At 43.9% G+C, this 20642-nt stretch overlaps 1 protein-coding gene across 1 annotated transcript in view; it reads left to right on the forward strand.

The window, feature by feature from the left end:
• Nucleotides 1–20642, forward strand: part of VSIG10 (V-set and immunoglobulin domain containing 10) — a 47625-nt gene that overhangs the window by 1011 nt on the left and 25972 nt on the right. The window lies entirely within an intron of this gene.

Here is a 20642-nt window from a genome sequence, read left to right on the forward strand (position 1 = left end):
ATTGCAATGAATTTAAAACCAAACTGCAAAACATATAGTACTAAGTTATAATCACACCTCTTTTAGCCAGAGATAATTCAGAAATTAATCAATACACCCCAGTGCCTAGTTTTTATAGTTTCCATTGACTTGCAAACTAGACTAAAATATTTATAAAAAATGATTTTTTTTTTGTTAATGAAAGGAACACTATAGTCACCTAAATTACTTTAGCTAAATAAAGCAGTTTTAGTGTATAGATCATTCGCCTGCAAATACACTGCTCAATTCTCTGTCATTTAGGAGTTAAATCACTTTGTTTCTGTATATGCAGCCCTAGCCACACCTCCCCTGGCTATGATTGACAGAGCCTGCATGAAAAAAAAAAAACTGGTTTCACTTTCAAACAGATGTAATTTACCTTAAATAATTGTATCTCAATCTCTAAATTGAACTTTATTCACATACAGGAGGCTCTTGCAGGGTCTAGCAAGCTATTAATATAGCAGGGGATAAGAAAATCTTAATTAAACAGAACTTGCAATAAAGAAAGCCTAAATAGGGCTCTCTTTACAGGAAGTGTTTATGGAAGGCTGTGCAAGTCACATGCAGGGAGGTGTGACTAGGGTTCATAAACAAAGGGATTTAACTCCTAAACGGCAGAGGATTGAGCAGTGAGGCTGCAGGGGCATGTTCTTTACACCAAAACTGCTTCATTAAGTTAAAGTTGTTCAGGTGACTATAGTGTCCCTTGAATGTACTCAAGGATACATGAGTGAAGTTGCTCTGCAGGTTATCTTATGAAAAGCTACCATAAGAGAAAGTCCAAAGAAGTCATTTGGAATGTTCCCACTATACATGCCATTTTAACAGGGCGTGTTCTTGTTCCCTTAACGTTACTGAGGTGTTTATGTGAATGTACCTGGAGACATTTTAGTACACAATTGTGCAGTTATAGTGAGCAGGCTAAAATGAGAAATGGGACTTGATTTGCTTCAAATAACACAACCGGCTGTGTTGCTTGGAGTTTCCATGTTTAGAATCACTTATTTACACCCAGACATGCCCTGTCTTAGGGCACGGGTTAAAATGTTCCTTTAAACCGGTTTGTAAGATTTTCATTGGGGAGGTGGCACAGTGGAATTAAAACGGTGATATAACCAGCCTTGTTTTACCTATTGTGTGAGGGTTGGATAAGGAAGCAGTGTTCTATGTGTCTTAAACTCTCTAACAAGTTCCCCAGTATGAAATAATTAAGCAGTCATATGTCGCAGTGCTTCAATAAAGGAGAACACTATAAATAGGTTAGACAGGGTGTCACATTAGGGCCTCCCCTCCTACCCAACCACATTTGCTCCAACAAGAGCATATTCCTGTAAATTTGGCATAATGGGCAAATCACTTAACCTTATACTCACTTGCAAAGACATGTATTATTATTCAGTAATAAACAGAAACCTATTTCACAAATAGTCACCTGTAAGAGGGATGTAGGTTGAAATTCTGCCCAGATCCCTGGATATCTAATCAACTGAGTAGAAATATGAGTCCTACCATCCCTGATGGTTCTTACATGGTTTTTCACTAATGTGAGAATTCAAAGTGAATTTTAAATTCAAGGTTCAAATTGCCAAACTGGAATCATTCTCTAAGTCAGCTATGCTTTCAGGTCAATTACTTATTTGAGAGTCATTTTGTTATCGTGTGGAATGACAATTTTAAAGCAGGTTACTGGTAGCACAAGCCGCTCATGTATGGAAAACGTCATATGCCATTTGTAAAGTTTATATAGTGTTATCTAGAGATATACATGCGTTAAAAAATGAACAACCTAGAGAGAAAAACTAAAATAAAAAATATGAAAGGTCAATCTTTAAAAGAAACAAAAATAAATTAACAGTTATTTGCTAAAATATGATTTTTAGGAAATAAAGACATTTTTCAAATGTAAACCAAACTTAAAACAGACTCTTTCCAGGTTGGCTATTTTTGCCTGAAATTATGAATTTTCAATGGTTTTAAAATAATTTGTGCATATTAATTCCGTGACACCACGAAACTCAAGACCTGCTACATGAGAGCGATATATTTTTAGTTCACTAAAAATAACTCTAACATTGGATATCTGTGTGGTATAACTCACCTCTTTACTAACACATGGTAAACTGAAAGCATAATATTGTACTCAGAAAGTTAAATTAAGGGGGGTAGGGAAAATCGCCACTGATATTAAAGTTCACCACTAATTGATTTTTTTTTTCAAATGGTGAGGTAGTTTTACTAAACTTCAAATATGTTGAGAAGTGTCAAGTAAAAACAAAAAAAAAACATTTAAAAGCAATTCAGAGGAATTAATTTACACGTTTTTAAATTCAGAGGAATTAATTTACAAATGCCTGCCTATTGCAAATTCTCTTAAGTGATTGAAATTAGCTAGGATTTGGAGCCTCTGCAGAATGATACAAATTGTCACAATGTCACAAATAAAATTTAACTTCAGAAATTTAGAGGTTAAAAAATAAAAATAAAACCCCCGCAAACACTTAACTTTTCATTCCAGGATATTGAAACCCACCTACAAATTGAGAAAAAAGAACCAGGCATTGTAGTTACTACAAATTGATACAAAAATGGTAACAAATCATCATTAAAGGACCACTCTAGGCACCCAGACCACTTCAGCTTAATGAAGTGGTCTGGGTGCAAGGTCCAGCTAGGGTTAACCCATTTTTTTAATAAACATAGCAGTTTTAGAGAAACTGCTATGTTTATTAATGGGTTAAGCCTTCCCCCTAATCCTCTAGTGGCTGTCTCATTGACAGCCGCTAGAGGCGCTTGCGTGATTCTCACTGTGAAAATCACAGTGAGAGCACGCAAGCGTCCATAGGAAAGCATTGATAATGCTTTCCTATGCGACCGGCTGAATGCGCGCGCAGCTCTTGCCGCGCGTGCGCATTCAGCCGATGGGGCGGAACGGAGGCGCAGAGGAGGAGGAGAGCTCCCCGCCCAGCGCTGGAAAAAGGTACGTTTTAACCCTTTTCCCCTTTCCAGAGCCGGGCGGGAGGGGGACCCTGAGGGTGGGGGCACCCTCAGGGCACTCTAGTGCCAGGAAAACGAGTATGTTTTCCTGGCACTAGAGTGGTCCTTTAACGGCATTCAACATGCTAAACTATATTGTGGCAACAAGAGACCCAACGGTACCCTGAACTGAGACACATTAGTTCAGGAATTTGGCCTGGAATTACTTCTCAAACAATTGCTGAGCTAGCTCACAAATACATACGTAAAGGGATACTATAGTGCTAGGTATATAAATCTGTATTCCAAACACTATATTTCCCTCTGGCCACCCCTCCCTCACAGACCTCCTACCCCAGCACTGTAAATGTTAAAAAGCCCTTACTGAATGTACCCTATTACAGCATGGTGCTTCGCCTCCTCCAATGTCATCTGGCAGGGAGAGCGTGAGGACGTCCAGCGTCACTTAGGCGACCAAGAGTCGCCTAGCAAGCCGGAAGTGCTCCTTTCCTCCTGCACAGGTGATGAAGGCAGAGGAAGACGTCTGTCCTGACTCTCTTCCTTTAATTGTTGCTCCTGGATAACCCATAATGAGTATTTAATTTAATTTTAATTGCAATTATCTACTTGCTGGGTACAAAAATCCCCAATCTTTGCCTCTAAATGTTCAAATTCAGGGTTGATTCAGGTGCAGTTGGGTACGTGCGAAACATTTGAGAAATTTCTATTTAAATAATTTGCCTTCGTGATCTTTTCCAACTCAATTAATTTGCTAAATATTAATAAAAGCTTAAAAGTTTAGTTCTCTGTACTAGGAAAAGAACAATACAAAATCATGACATTCTTTTGTTGTATGCCAAGGGGAATTAGCAGTACATCTAATGATGATTTTATACAAATTATGTTTGACAATAGGACTCTCTCCAGTGCACAATATCTAAAACATGGTCTGACGTAAAACAAAAAAAAGAGGGGGAGCTGGGGAGTGGGGGGGGGGGGGGGGGGGGGATCTTTAGCCAAGGTTTGTCACTGGCAAACCAATCAACCATCAATTATCTACTCTGATTTGAATATGAAATATTTGTCTATATCTCGTCTAACTGGTGAGTAGCAGAACCCTATGGAAACATACAAATTGTGTACATGAAATTATATAGAATATGACCACAAAATATTTTGAAACCACACTAAGAGACATTGCTTATTGCAACATGTACCTCTTTATCATCACACGTTCAAGCCACATGTATAGACCACATCATTGAGACTCACTAGCTAAATAAGCTTTCTGAAAATTAGGCACTTTTGAAAAAAAAATTATAAACATAATAGACTTGTCTACCATTGCCACACATCTCACCCCAATACATATTCGATTCCATAATGCTCTGTCTACACAGGATGGCTGCTCTGGGTCTAATGTGGGTAAGGGGTAGTTTATTCAGATGTTATTGGACCCATATTCCTGTATGAGAAATTCCAGGGGGATACTGAACTCGGAAATTTAACGCCAAAATAGCTGAACTGGAAACATGGTTGACAAAGTAGAATTCTTCCAGTTTCGCTCTTTTGGTATATATTTTTCTTCAGCTTCCTGGTGAATTCCTGACAATTCACAGTTTAACTAAGTTTAAAGCAAAAACTCTGTTTATCGTATGTTAGATTTTAAACATGTTTTTCAGGAGGATCAATAATAGTGTTGCCAAAAAGTATGCAGTATTCACATACAGTATCCCACAATACAGTATCCCACAAAAGTGAGTACACCCCTCACATTTTTGTAAATATTTTATTATATCTTTTCATGTGACAACACTGAAGAAATGACACTCTGCTACAATGTAAAGTAGTAAGTGTATAGCCTGTATAACAGTGTAAATTTGCTGTCCCCTCAAAATAACAACACACAGCCATTAATGTCTAAACCGTTGGCAACAAAAGTGAATACACCCCTAAGTGGAAATGTTCAAATTGGGCACAAAGCGTCAATATTTTGTGTCCACCATTATTTTCTAGCACTGCCTTAACTCTCATGGGCATGGAGTTCAACAGAGCTTCACAGGCTGCCACTGGAGTCCTCATCCACTCCTCCATGACAACATCACAGAGCTGGTGGATGTTAGATGCTCAATATGGTTTAGGTCTGAAAACATGCTTGGCCAGTCCATCACCTTTACCTTCAGCTTCTTTGGCAAGGCAGTGGTCATCTTGGAGGTGTGTTTGGGGTCGTTATCATGTTGGAATACTGCCCTGCAGCACAGTCTATGAATTTAGGGGATCATGCTCTGCTTCAGTATGTCACAGTACATGTTGGCATTTATGGTTCCCTCAATAAACTGTAGCTCCCCAGTGCCGGCAACACTCATGCAGGCCCAGACCATGACACTCCCTCCACCATGCTTGACTGTAGGCAAGACACACTTGTCTTTGTACTCCTCACCTGGTTGCCGCCACACACGCTTGACAGCATCTGAACCAAATAAGTTTATCTTGGTCTCATCGGACCACAGGACATGGTTCCAGTAATCCATGTCCTTTGTCTGCTTGTCTTCAGCAAATTGTTTGCGGGCTTTCTTGTGCATCATCTTTAGAAGAGTCTCCCTTCTGGGACAAAAGCCATGCAGACCATTTTAATGCAGTGTGCAGTGTATGGTCTGAGCACTAACAGACTGACCCCCCACCCCTTCAACCTCTGCAGCAATGCTGCCAGCACTCGTACATCTATTTCTCAAAGACAACCTCTGGATATGACGCTGAGCACGTGCACTCAACTTCTTTGGTCAACCATGGTGAGGCCTGTTCTGAGTGGAACCTGTCCTGTGAAACCGCTGTATGATCTTGCCCACCGTGCTGCAGCTCAGCTTCAGGGTCTTGACAATCTTCTTTATTGCCTAGCCCTAGGCAATCTTTATGTAGAGCAACAATTCTTTCTTTCAGATCCTCAGAGAGTTCTTTGCCATGAGGTGCCATGTTGAACTTCCAGTGACCAGTATGAGAGAGTGTGAGAGCGATAACATCAAATTAAACACACCTGTTCCCCATTCACACCTGAGACCTTGTAACATTAACAAGTCACATGACACCGGGAAGGGAAAATGGCTAATTGGGCCCAATTTGGACATTTCCACATAGGGGTGTACTCAGGGTGGACTGAGACCCCTCAGGGCACCCGGGCAAAATAAATCAAGGGCCCCCTTACCTGCCCCACCCATGCTGCGCCGCAAGCCCCACCCTTGTCCCGCCTCCAGCCACACCCTACACAATCTTTAGACACAAGGGACAAAAGTGCAATAATCCCCTCGAGGCCCCAGTAGGGACTACAATTGAGGGCTAATGGGCCATGGAGGGGGGGAGCATTCTAGCAGAGGCTATCTCAGTGTCCTTTAGAGAGTGTGTTAGAAAGAATCCCCTCCAGGCCCCATTAGAGACTACAATGGAGTCTAATAGGCTTGGAAGGGGGTCTTTCTAGCAGAGGCCATCTCAGCGTCCATTAGAGAGCCTCTGTTAGAAACAGAAACAGTCTCTACTGGGGAACCAGTAACAGTCTCTACTGGGGAGTAGAGACTACAATTGAGGGCTAATGGGCCATGGTGGGGGAGGTCTTTCTAGCAGAGGCTATCTCAGTGTCCTTTGGAGAATGTGTTAGAAAGAATCTTCTCCAGGCCCCATTAGAGACTACAATGGAGTCTAACGGGGCCTGGAGGGGGATCACTCCAACACTCTGGTTCCTATTCATAATATAGCAACACAACATAGCTTGCTGATACTTAGGCCAAGTTGGCTCCTCTTACCTTAATTACTGTTGCTGGCTGGCAGTCTATGGGCTTGCTGGAAGGCTGTGGGCTTGCTGGCTGCGGCTGGCAGACTGTGGCTTCCCGGAAGGCTGTGGGCTTGCTGGATACTGCCAGCAGGCTGTGGCTTGCAGGCTACGACTGGCAGGCTGTGGACTTGCTGGCTGTAAGCTTGTGGCTTGCTGTAGGTCTGTGGGCTGGCTACTGGCCTGTGGCTGGCTTCTGACCTGGCTAACTTGTGGCCTGTGGGCTGGCTGGCTACTGGCCTGGCTTGCCAGTGGGCTGGCTGGTGGCCTGTGGGCTGGCTGTCTGGTGGCCTAGTTGGCCTGTAAGCTGGCTGGCTGGCTGGCTGGCTGGCTGGCCTGTGGGCTGGCTGGCTGGCCGGCATGAGGGCGGGCTGGCTGGCCGGCCTGTGGGCTGGCTGGGTGGCTTTCTGGCTTGTGGGCTGGCTGGCTACTGGGCACTTGTAGATTAGTTCAATAAATAATCCATGCACAATAACCACTGCTGCTCTGTGTAGTGGTTATGGTGCCAGGAGGGCCGGGACCCCCTCCCAGAGTAAAACCGTTTAAGTAGTCAAACCATTTAAGAACAGTTTGAAAACTTACCTGGGGTCTGCTGGGATATGAGGCTGTAGTAGGGTATTTGAGCAGTGGTGCAATGTGTGAGGGGTGCAGTGTGTGTGAAAGGTTCAGTGTGTGTGTGTGGGGGTGAAGTGTGTGAATGTGTAGGGTGTGTGGGGCAATGTGTGTATGGGGGGACTGTGTATGTGTGTGGCAATGCTAGTATGGGGGGCTGTGTGTGTATGGGTGGGCAGTGTATGTGTGTGTGTGAGGCAATGTGTGTAAATGTGTGTGTGTGTGGGGGGGGGGTGCAGTGTGTGTGTGTGTGTGGGGGGGGGGCAGTGTGTGAATGTGTATGGTGTGTGTGGGGGCAGTGTGTGTATGGGGCTAGAGTTCACTCTCACTTCTGCGACCACCAGGAATCCCTGGTGGTCACAGTGTTGAGAGTGAACTCTAGCCAGTAGCTCCAGGGCTAGAGTTCACTCTTGCGAGAGCCGGAGCATTGCCATGGTAACCGCGGCAACGCTCTGTGCTCGCGCGAGAAGGACCCAAAGGAGCTGCAGGCTGAGCTCCCGGGTCCTCTCTTCCTCCCTCCCCTGCCAGCTGCCCGCACGGTGCCTGCAGACTGGGGAGAAAGATCGGCCGGGAGGGATCCACCAGTGATATATACAGTCCCTCTGTGTGCCTTTTTGTCTCCCCCCAGTCCCTCTGTATGTTTCTTTCTCCCCCTCACTGCTCCTCTGTGTCCATGTTTCCCCTCTCCTTCCCAGTCTCTCTTCCCCCTCTGCCTATTTCTCCCCCTCCCCTTGTGTGTCTCTCTCCTTTCTCCCTGTGTCTCTCTTCCACTGTCTCTTTCTCCCCTCTTTCACTGTGTCTTTCTCTACCCCACATCTCTCTTCCCCTATGTCTCTTTATCCCCCTCCACCATCTCTATTCCCCCTCTTTCTCCCCCTGTGTCTCACTCTTCCCCCTCTCTCTTTCTACCTCCTTTCCCTGTGTCACTCTCTCTCTCCCTCTGTTTCTTTCCTTCCCCTCCCCCTGTGTCTCTCACTATTCTCCCACTGTCTGTTTCTTCCCTCTTTCCCCTGCCTCTATCTATTCCCCCTCTCTGTTTTATTTCCCCCCTCCCATTTACCAAGAGAAGACAGAAGGGGCCGGCCGCGTTCCACACTGGAGCCGCCAGGCCGGGTGGTAGCCTCGCCGGTCCGGCGGCACTCCTGTCACTAATGCTGAGGACGGAAGGAGGAAGGAGCATGTCTCTCTCTCATGCTCCCTTGCGGTTCCCACAATTCCCAGCACAGGATGGAATGTGGCCGGCCCCCTCAGAGTGTGCCACTGGACCGGCCACCCGGTGGCACCTACTTGTGCAGTCCCCTGATGGCAGCCCTGGCGGCGGCCCCCCTCCTGGCCGGGCCCTTGGACCATGTCCGAAGTGCCCGACCGGTCATTCCGCCCCTGGGTGTACTCACTTTTGTTGCCAACGGTTTAGACATTAATGGCTGTGTGCTGAGTTATTTTGAGGGGTACAGCAAATTTACACTGTTATACAGGCTGTACACTTACTACTTTACATTGTAGCAGAGTATCATTTCTTCAGTGTTGTCACATGAAAAGATATAATAAAATAATTACAAAAATGTGAGGGGTGTACTCACTTTAGTGAAATACTGTGCTTCTCAAGGGAAATCATTTACAGGGAAGTTTACTAAAGTTGAAATTCAAAATGAATTTCAAAGTTAAGGTCAGAATAGCCAAACTGAAAGCACAGATTAGAGAATGGTTCCCGTCTGGCTATTTTGACCTTAAAAGGACCATAAAAAAAATAAAGTTTGACAAAGACCCTTTCAGGGGTCGAAACGTTGTGGTGTCTCACTTAGCCCAATAAATATGTTTGAAGATACTTGGAGTGCCTGGATCCTCTTTCTACCAATGATAATGGAAACTATAGTCCTGAAAAAACAATAAAGGGTGTTTACAAAAGTGAGGATTCAGGGTGAATTCAAAGTGAATTTCAAATTTAAAGGTCAGTTCTGTTACTTTGACTTTAAATTTGAAATTCACTTTGAATTCTCACTTTTGTGAATAACCCTGTTATTTCATGCAGTTCCTTGTAGACTTGTACACAAATTAGTTTCAGCTGGCACAAACGAATTAAACCAGTTAATCCTTCCGAGATTTACCTGTAAATCTGTCTGGAATTTACCTGTGGAGTCTTCTTCCTTTTAATCTGTGCCTAAACGAATGGAGTCACCTGTTGAACTTATTGAGACTCTACAGGTAAATCCTGGATTGACTGAGTCGTTCAGGCACAGATTAAAAGGCATATAATTAGTTCATACCAGCTGAAACGAATTTGTGCACACGTTTAGTTCCTAGCACATGTTTTCTATAATTGATTATTTGTTTTTCTCTAATAGCATTTGAACAATTTAGAACTCCACGCAACACTATTCATGTACCTGATGTCAGCATCTGGAACTCATATCTGTTAGGGGAAAAACATGGCTTAGAGGGCTGGACTTCACCGTGACTCTGCATTTTATACTTTGTACAATATTTAAACAAATGTTTACATTGTAGTGCTTCTGTTTGAGAATATTTGCTTTTCTTTACCTTTGGGTAGGTCTGTGCTAATCTTTCAGCGGCATCTTTTCCTATACTGTGGGTACATGTTTGCTTATATAGAAGGGTGTGTTGTTTCCTTTTAATTTATTTCTCCAACAGGACTTGTTAAAATTAACATTAAAGACGTGTTGGCTATTCACCATCAAATAGTACATTCTATTAAATTAACAAGGGACTTTCCAAATTTGGACGTACAGGAACAGAAGATGTTAAGGGACTTGATCAAATGAGCTGTAGCACGCACATCCCATTCCTTTCATGCAGTTTCTCTAACATATTCTAGGTTTTTCACTAAGAATTAATTTCAAATTTAAGGCTAAAATAGCGTAAATGGAATAATTCTCTAATTTGCCCTTAAATTGTAAATCCAATCTGAATTTCCACTGTAGTTAATAACCCTGAATATGTGCCTTGGGATACTTTTTTAACATGCTGCAAAATAAAGAAACATTGGGTATATCAGTGTATTATATTCTACAGATTTAGAGGGACCTATGGTTAGGTTTAGGGTTAATTGGGGCTGACTGAAAATCCTGGAAATCACAGTCCATGGCACTTTGAAGGCAAGTACTCTCTATACCAGTGCTTCCCAAAAGGTAGATCCCCAGATGGTTTAACCCCTTAAGGACACAGCTTCGGAAGCTGACACGAGCAATTTTTGAATTTTTTTGCTGTTTGTGTCCAACTGCAATTTGCATCTCTCTCATTTATTGCACCAACACATATTATATACTGTTTTTTAAAGGACAGAAAGGGCTTTATAATGTAATGTTTTATATATATATATAAACATTAAATTATAAAGCCCTTTCTGTCCTTTAAAAAACTGTATATATATGTATATATGCTTATTTATTATAAAAAACAATATACAGAAAAACTTTTGTGTTTTTTTTTACACTTTTTGCAATAATAATGTGTGCATAATTAGTGCGGGTTAAAGAAAGTAATTAAAAATAAATTAATTTAGTTGTTCTGATTTACAGAATATTTAATGTGTCTGGGATTTTAAGTTTTTTTTTGTAGTTACAGTTCACAAAGCACAAGGAGTAAAATAAACTGTTAATTTGAAGCGATTTTAGAATTTGGTATGTTTGTCTTGTAAGCTTAATAACTATAAAAGAAACCTAAATTGCCACACAAAAGTATATATTTATATAAAGTAGACATCACAGGCTATTGTCCTAAGGTTGTTTTGACACTTTCTACATAGCCATTTCACCGCCAATATCTGCTAAATATTGGAGTAAAATTGTGTTTTTTGGGGGGGGGGTTTTGGCACACAAACTTATAACAAAGAACTTCTCATGTGTTTTTGTAAAGTTGGCGTGTGCTATTCCTGTTCCTTTATTTTGTGTTCAGCTACATCTGCTAAGTACAACGATACCCCCATTGTATGTCTTTGGCACTATTTCGTGAAGTTACAGTGCCATATAGGAGGCCTGTCCTTTTCAGTATTTACAGTAGAATTTTGAGAGACGGATTTAATGGGCCTATGCTTCAATTTGGGGTATCATAGCAGTTTGACTGTTCAAAAAAAACCCACAAAGGCCTACCATTTGTAAAAGTAGACACTCCAGGGTATCTCATATGGTGCATATTGTGCCTTAACATGCCCCCATTTTTTCACCAATATATGCCAAAGTATGTGTTTAAAAATAATTTGGGGCATTTTTTACATACGGATTACATTTTTGCTGGGCATTTTGTTTATTTCATATGTGCCGCTAAGTTCAAACCCCCCAAATTATGCTCAGCTAAGTCTTCTGAGTAAAACAATATGCTCAATGTTTGAACTAGACACTATTTTGTGAAGTTACAGTGGTGTTAAAGAGACGTGACCTGTTCAGGTTTTCAAAGGTGAATTTTCAAAGGTTTTCAAAGGTGATGTGTCCGTGTCCCACTTTGGAGCACTTGAGCAGGCTACATATTACAACTACACCATAAAGGCATACCATTTCTTAAAGAACACATCCCAGGGTATTTCAAAAGGCATATTTTGAACCTTAGCGTGGGATAATTTTTCCGCTAGCTTGTACCAACTGTAGTGGTAATAAGCGTTTTTTCTGCCTTTTTGACACACAAAGTGAGTTTGCACAGTATATTTTGCAAACCTGTATAATACTACATATGTTGCTCAGCTATGTCGTCTGAGTACAGCAATACCCCCGTATGTACCTTTGCCAGGTATATGTGGATGTTGAAGGGGCACATTTGAGACGCAGCCATTCAGTTTTTTTCTAACTTTGAAGTTTTACGCTTTGTCCATATTCCATTTTGGAGTAGTTTAGATGGTTGGTTATTGAAACTTCCCCACAAATACATACTATTTATTAAAGAATACACTCTGGGGTAATTCAAAAGGCGTATTTTGAACCTTAGCGTAGGATAATTTTTTCTCTCTAGTTGTTCCAGGTGTAGTGGTAATGAGCATTTTTAAATGTATTTTTTTACTCTTTAAGACTTTTTTTTTTTTTTTTTTTAATTCTTTATTTTTGTTGTGCAGTTTATTACATATGATTGACATACGCCACAACAGCGTGTTTGTGGATGCATATAAGTTTGATAGTGGCATGAGACATTGCACATTTTTAAATAGTCATAACAGGCTTGGCTAAACAGTGAAATCGCTATAATAATATGGTAAGGTGATAACCGCTTTATGGTACCAGGTTGGCATTGTTAGTGTTGTTATAGTGTGGCATTATGATTTGCAATAGAACAGTAGCTGGGCAAACGGCACATTTACGTTTTTTATGTTACATGAAGATATCAGGCCCCTAGGCATCATTTTTATGGCATTACATGCGTATAACAGGCTAATTGCGCTTACTCTGAGTTTAAAGGTACAGATAATGCCACTCAGCTACACTAGCATCTTAGCTCAGCATGCATTAAAAGAACATTCGTAATGTTTGCCTAGCACACTAGCTGCCCTGCCACACTATGCCCAGAGGACTAATCCTAGCAAGCTAACTTAACGATACACAAAAGGCTTTATCATGCTTAAAATTTTCGACCCCAGGTTAACCCCCCAGCCGCCAGATAAGGCTCAGTAGTTACTTGCTGTGGGACCTGTCTGTGAGGTATATTGGCATTGTATGGGCGGGAGTCAGGGTACTGCCATGTGAGGCTCAGTCCAGGTAAATGGCTTGGTGATGGTCCCCTCTTGGTATGTTTGCGAGTTTTAGTCCTGTGCTTGTCACTGGTGGGAGTCAGGATCATGCAGTCTTGTTGGTTGTCGGGTTGGGCCTCGTGGCTGCGTGCTGTCGGTCCAAGTATTTCGGCCTCCTCATGTTGCTTGGCTTACAGGGCTTTGTCACTGGGGGGGCCCTTTCTGTTTGGTGGTCTGGACTGTTAGGTCGTTGGCTCCGGTTCCCGCCAATTGTGTACTCTGCCGCCATCCTTGAGTCAGTGTGGTTCCGGCTGCTCGTGCACCTTGTGTTTGGGCCCGGGGTGAGACTTATTCGGTGTGTGCCGGTGTCCTCGTGGCCCATGTCGGTTGTCTGTTCGCGTAAGGTGGGCGCTTCCTTCTTCTCTTTGGCTCCGGTTGCTCACTATGCCATCTCTGCCATTTTGGAGCAGAAACTGTGCTGTCGTCGCCCGGCATGTTGGTGCATTTGCACGCTGGCGGGTCCGGGGTGGGGGCCGGGATCACCCCCACCGGCCCATGGGGGGGGGGGAACAGGGCCGGACCCCCCTGCTTCGTTCCTCAGGCGGACCGCTGGTGGGCAGGATAGCAGGGCGGCGGCCGTCCACCCCGCTCACCGCCCGAGCGCTCCCCATCGCGGGAGACGGAGAGCGTCCCACCGGGGGACTTAAGCTGTGCAGCAAGCCTCTCCCCGGAACCAGGGTATCCTCTCATGCAGGTCCTCCAATTTCAGTCATTTTAGTAGTTGTTTTTAGGTCGTATTTTAATGAAAAACTGAGAAGATTAGCAGGAGCCGTTCAGTAATGCGACCTGCCAGCATGGCGGTCCGGCCCCGCCCCCCTCTCTTTAAGACTTTTTAACTTTTTGAAACTAGTTTTTAAACTTTTTTTCTTATTATTTTTTTTAAACTTTCCTAAAACTTTTTTTTTTTTACAGATGTAACATTTTTATAAGCTTTTTTTTTTACAGTTAACTCCTAACTAGCAGTAAGGAGCACTAATGGTAAATTCCCCAATTTCCCATAACTCCCACCCACCCCAGCTAGCAAAATATATCATTTTAAAATATTTAAATTAATTAATTAATTGAACCCCTGAGGGTTAAAAAAAAAAAAAAGTTAACCCTAAGGGGTTAAAAAAAATCGGATCACAGTATAATACTGTGATCTGTATTTTGATCACTGTAGGTAGTGATCAACTGGCAGGGAAGGGGTTAATTTTTATTAGGACTGGGTAAAGGAGGGTGGGATTTTTTTTACTTTAAAAAAAATATTAAAACATTTGTAAAACTTTTTTTAAAACTTTTTTTTAATGTTAACCCCTAACTAGCCTAACACCAAATTCCCCAATTCCCCCAATAAAATTAACCCCTGAGGGTTACAAAAAATAAAAGTTGACCCTCAGGGATTGAAAAAAAAAAAGCAGATCACAGTTAAATGTATACCCTGCCAATTGATCACTGTAGTCAGTGATCAATTGGCAGGGAAGGGGTTAATTTTTTATTAAAATGGTTAAAGGGGGGTGGGATTTTTTATTTTTAAATTCTTTATTTTTATGGGCATGCAGAAGTCAAACTTGTTTTACATCAGGTGCATATAGAGGAACAGATGTATACAATACATTTAACAGAGGCTTCACATGTTGGAGATATTTGCACCCTTGCCAATCTACCCGTTTTTTATTTAAAGATTCGCCTCAAAACCCCCACTTGCTAGGCATATTTATTCGATGCTGCGTATTTGGAGGGTGCTTGTGACCAGCTATATGAGGAGGGGGAGGTCGTCTTAAACAGAATTGCGGGCTATTCGCTTACGGAGCCAGATGCAATAGTTACGTATGCTAAAAGACTTTGCAAGCTATCATCAATACACGAGTATTCTTAGGAATTATGTTATGAAAGCAACTATAAAATTGAATTAAACTAAAAATACAATAGGAACACTTAAAATCAACGGGTTTACCAAGTACCAGAGTTAGTACTAAAAGTCCTATTCGTAGGCCTGCATTGGTGTTTAGCTAAGGCCAATTGTAGGTATAATGTCCATTAGGTGGGTCTCAGGTCAGAGAGCCTGTCGCTTTCGGTGCCATGTTCCTGGGTGCAAACGGGGTGATGTCTTCCACGTTCCATTTCGGGCGGGTGCCCGTAGATGCTGCCGGCAGTGAAAGTCCCATCGACTGTAAGAAGGTAGATGCCTCAGAGACATGAGATATGGAGACCTGCTTTCCGGCATGTTCCGTCGTGAGGCGGTGCTGGCCCCATTTGTAAGGGATGGTGTTCTCCTTCAGTTGCAGGGTAACGGGGCGGAGGGACCTACGCCATGTGAGGGTCTGTCTGGATAGGTCTCTGTATAACGTTAGGGTATCACCCTCAAAGGTAACTGTAGGTGATCCCTTTGCAGCTCCCATTAAGGCCCCTCGGTCTGAGTCCCGAATGAATTTAACGAGCACTTCTCTTGGAGCTTCCTGGGGTGCCTTGGTAGCTTTAGGTCAGGGGTAGGCAACCTTTTAGCAACACTGTGCCGTTATAGGATTGTGATGTCCCTAGGCATGCCGGTCCTATTTAATTTTTATTTTTTTTAAATCGAGGTGTGTATGCTGCCGTATTCTGCTTGTTATTTTTACTGTAATTGCTTTGTATCGTTGTATTTGTGCGTATTTGCAGGGCCTTCTTTAATAGTGACTGGACCCTGGGCAAATCATTTGCTTGGGGCCCCCTGGTCCCTGCTCCCCCTCCCCAGGCATGCAATCACGTCCTCCACCTCAGCGCAGTGGCGGACCTAAAGTAGAGAGGTGCAAGAATTTTTTGGGGTCTCCCTGTTGCACGGGTGATTAAAAGGTAGATCCCCATCTGTCGTGCAACTCCAGAATGCATTGACAGCTGGGGCTCTACCATTTACCCATGTTTACAGGTCTGTACTTTGCACTAAGCAGTTTTTGTGTGTTAGAATGTAAACAGGTTTTTGTATGGAATATGTTTGTATGTGGTGTTGGCGTGATTGCAAGCATGTATTTGTGTAGTGTTGGTTTTTGAATGCAGGGGTGTATTTACATATAATTTTGGTGTGTAACACAGACATGTGTTTGTACGTAGTGTTGAAATTTGAATGCAGGGGTGTATTTGTGTGTAGTGTTAGTGTGTGAATGCTGAGATGTATGCACATATACACACACACACAGATATATACACACTGAAATGCGCGCACACACACACAGATATACACACAGATATACTGACACACACAGACATGCTGACATACAAACATACTGACACACACACAGATATACTGACACACATCCTGACACAGAGAGATGCTGACACACACACACACACACAGATATACTGACACACAAAGACATAAGCCCCCCTCCAATCTGCCTACTCTTCTTTCCCGTGCGCTCCTCTCTTTGTAGGAGGAAGTGATGCGTGGCCGTCACTTCCTCCCAGCCTGCTGCCGAAAAGCAAGGTGCCCGCTTGCGCTGTTAAAGCGCCTCAGCGTGCGACCGGGCCCCTGCTGACAGAAGCCCACCGGGTGGTCCTTGGTGCATGGGCCACCCGGTGGGCCTCCTTAGTGTGTGGGTTACCGGCCAGAAAGTTAGAAATAGTTGAGGCAAGCAGGGCTCCCGGTGCAGCTGGCCAGTTTGCCCCGCGTTAAAGACGGCCCTGCGTATATGAGCTATTACATTGTATATGTTCATGAGTAGTTTATGGTATTGTGTATGATACATATGAATTTGGGCAGTGTATGGGGGCTGCTTGTGGAATTGTGTGTGTGTGTGTGTGGATGGATATGTCACAGTGTGTGGGGGGGGGCTGTTTGGGGTATTGCATTTGGGCTTGTGTGCATGTATGTGGATTGTTAGTGGTGTTTCATTTGTGCGGATTGTGTGTGGGCTGTCCGTATTATTTGTATCAGGGGAGGGTTATTCTGCATTTCTGTGTATATCTAGCAGTGTGGGTGGCTTCCAGTGGGGACTAGGCCGGCCAGGTACAGGTCAAGGACAACTGCAACAGCAACTGCAAGCTGCTCTACTACAGTGTGGATTCCTATTCACAAGTGCTGGGAGGAAGTGATCTGAGATAACTACCTCTACGTGCTGCAATACATAAATTGAGCATTGTCCTTCACCACCTTTTCGGATTAGCAGATATCTGAAGTTTTACTGGGACTCCTGATAGGCCAGAGCCTGTTTGGCTCTAGCAGCCTTGAGTGCCGTGCAAAGACACCTCGAGTGCCGCGCATGGCACTAGTGCCGTAAGTTGCCTACCCCTGCTTTAGGTAGACGAAAGCAGGAGTCCATCCCTACTTGCTTTGCTTGTTTTGGGACCAGTAACGTGGCTATGAGCCTCCTGCAATAATGTGGCAGTTCCATTTTGGTGATCGTTTTGGGAACACCTCTGATCCGCAAATTCCTGGCTTTTGCCTTGTCTTCCATGCTGGCCATTTGGGCTGTCAGCGTTGCACACTGCTTTTGCAAGGATCCTAGTGTGGCATCCGTGGCCGCTTGCGCCACCCTGGTGCCTTTTAGGGACTCCGCGATTAACCCCACGTGGCCATTGATCGTCGAGACCTCACCTCGAACTTGTGCCATGTCCGCGTCGAACATCGCCTTAATATCCTGCATTAGAGCTTTGATGTCGGCCTTTGTAGCTGGAGCCGCGTCCCCCAGCTCGTGAGGCAGCAGGGATATGGTTTGTGTCCTCCCTGGAGCGGGAACAGTGTCAGGCACACTATCCTCATCCGAGGATTGGGAGACATAGGCCTCGCTCGGCGCCATCTTGGCGGGCCCTTGCCTTTGTGCCTGTCGCAGAAAAGTGCCAATATCTTGGGAACCAGGGCCCAGATCGGCTTGGCTTTTCTTAGCCTTCTTCCCCATGGTGTAGGGGACCGGGGGACCGGTTTACGGGTCTCAGAGTTCGTTCTGGCCGCGGAAATGCGAGGTTTAGCGGGTCCCGAACTCGGAGCTGTCGTGTATTGCGACTTGCTCGCTCAGGCGCTGGCTCCGCCCCCCTGGGGGGTGGGAATTTAAATGAACTTTATTTTTTTTAATTTTTTTTTAACAGGGACAAGATCAGGTCTGATCCGTCTCCCTGCACTGCACACAGAACCCGGAAGTGCAGGGAGGCGGAAGGTAAGTCTATGCAGTACATGTGCTTGCTCTGACAGCCTGTTAGAGCGAGCACTGCTGCAGGGGCAGCCCGATCTTGTGCTCCCGCTCTGTCTCTAATACAGAGGCAGGCCGGAGCACTGTTAACCCTGTGATCGAGGCGATCTGGGGTTAATTTTAAGGTGTGACGGACCTTGTCCGTCACCCGTAGTTAAGGGTCTCCCCTGGATGACGGACCTCGTCCGTCATCCGTCCTGAATGGGTTAAAGCTACAGCTTCCATGATGCTTTGTGATTCTAAAGGCATTCTAAACGCATGTGAACAGGGCCGGACTGGGAAAAAAATTCGGCACGGGCATTTTTCAATCACAGTGGCGGGCCCAGAGAGTGTGTGTTTTGTCATCACTATTGACAAGCACGCCCCCTCTCAAAGTGAGCATGTTGGTTTAATCCGCAGAGCCTCGCTGAAGAGCTCTAGCATGAGAAAAAGGCCCTATATTTATTCTGCGCAGCGCAAGCAAATGTAATAACATGCTTGCGCTGTGTATGCTTTTAATTTGTCTCTGGTGTCTCCATAAGTGGGATACCATAGGACAAAAGGGCCAGGAAAGCGTATTGTGTATGTGTTTGGAACCTGCTTGTGGGATAGAGTGAGCTGATTGTGGTGTGGTATACGTAAATAGGTTGATTTCATTCGTGTTTGTGCTGTAATATGTGTGGCTAGGGACTGTAGAGAGTGTGTGTATATAGATGATGTAGTGCGTGTAGGGGTTGTAGCAAGTGTGTGTTTAGAGAATGTTGTATGTGTTTGCTTACAAGGAATGTAGTGTGTGCATAGGGAAGCTGTTAGTATGCTGTGTGTATGTGTTGTGTGTGTGTGAGGGTGCTGTTTGTGTGAGTGTGCTGTGTGTGAATATGTTTTTAAATTTAAATATATAAATTGATATATAAATTTATATATAAAAAAAGTTATATCCCCCCCTCCCCTCTTGCCTTTAGCCTGGGGCGTGGGGAGCCGTGCTGCCATGGAGGAGGGACCGTGCTGCCATCCATCCCTGATGGTCCTTGTGGTGAGAGTGAACTCTAGCCAGCAGGGCTAGATTTCCCCTCACGAGATCTGAGCGTTGCCGTGGTAACCGCGGCAACGCTCCAACTTCGCAAGAGGAACCCAGAGGAGCTGCTGGCTAGAGCTCCCCAAGTCCTTTCCTGCCTCCTTCCTTCCCCAGCTGGCGGCAGGATGTTTGTGCCTGTGGGCCGGTGAGGGAGATCTTTGATCTCTCTACTGGCTCATGAAGGCACACAGCAGGGCTGGCGCTTGGATAGATCCTGTAATCTCCCCTGCCCGATAGCCAGTCCAGGCCTGCATGTGAAGGATCATGGCAGTTGTAGTTTTACCATGGGATCTATGTTTTGGGCATCCCTGCTCTAAACCTTAACCCCATAAACTTACAAGACGACCCTAAAGCTAAACAATCCATCCCAAACCTTAGCTACGTGGCATCCATTTTAATGATCCTTGTTTTTTCTGCAGCAGTATATTGTTGCACTCATACAACTACAGCATCTTTATTGCAGCACCCTACTGGTATGTGGCATTTTGAATGCAATTCCTCCATACCTTAAATAAGGGTGCTTATTAACTTTGTCCATTTTAATGTCTATGGTGTTTTTCAAGTACCATGTTCTGGGTGTGGGCTGGGAATCTATGTGGAAACGAATGTTAGATTGATACTGATATGCTTGAGAGTGACCACATTTCCCTCTTGGTATTTAGCTGAACATGTCTAAGAGGTGTTAGGAGCTTATCAGTCAGTTTAGCATGCAGTAACATTGGTTACATTTTCAAGTACTAACCATAGTTTAGAATAAAAGGGGTCCAAATAGATGCCCTGGGTAAATATATACAACAGAATAGGCCCTTCCTTTTTTGCAATATCTTCAGAACAGGCTATGCTTTAAAATTGAATTGCACGTTCTATTGTAATTCCTCAACTCGCTTTAAAAGACTTGGTTTAATTATTTTGAATACTACAAAAAAAGAAACAACAACATACGCCTATAAAGGACAATATAGATATATGGGATTGAACCCCAACCTTTGGGTAAGAACGACAATTAAAGCTTGAGAATGCCAAAGATAAATTAAAACATACACATTTTAATCAGGAGTTTGGCAGAAATAAAATCAAGGCACATTATAAAGAGGCTATTGGCATTATAAAGTTTAACACAACTGTTTTCTGGCCTCCACCTGTATATGTAAAATAGATGTCCATTGTAGCGGTACCCCTAGTAGTAGAAGGGTTTCACCGCCAGAGACGTCCTTTTCCGAAGAGTGAGAGGTACTGTAGTGATCCCAGAGCCATCCGTGAGAGAAGCAGGAACCGCTCTTACAAGAGCTAGTGGTTGTG

Source organism: Pelobates fuscus, chromosome 5, assembly GCF_036172605.1.
Source record: "Pelobates fuscus isolate aPelFus1 chromosome 5, aPelFus1.pri, whole genome shotgun sequence".
Lineage (NCBI taxonomy): Eukaryota > Metazoa > Chordata > Amphibia > Anura > Pelobatidae > Pelobates > Pelobates fuscus.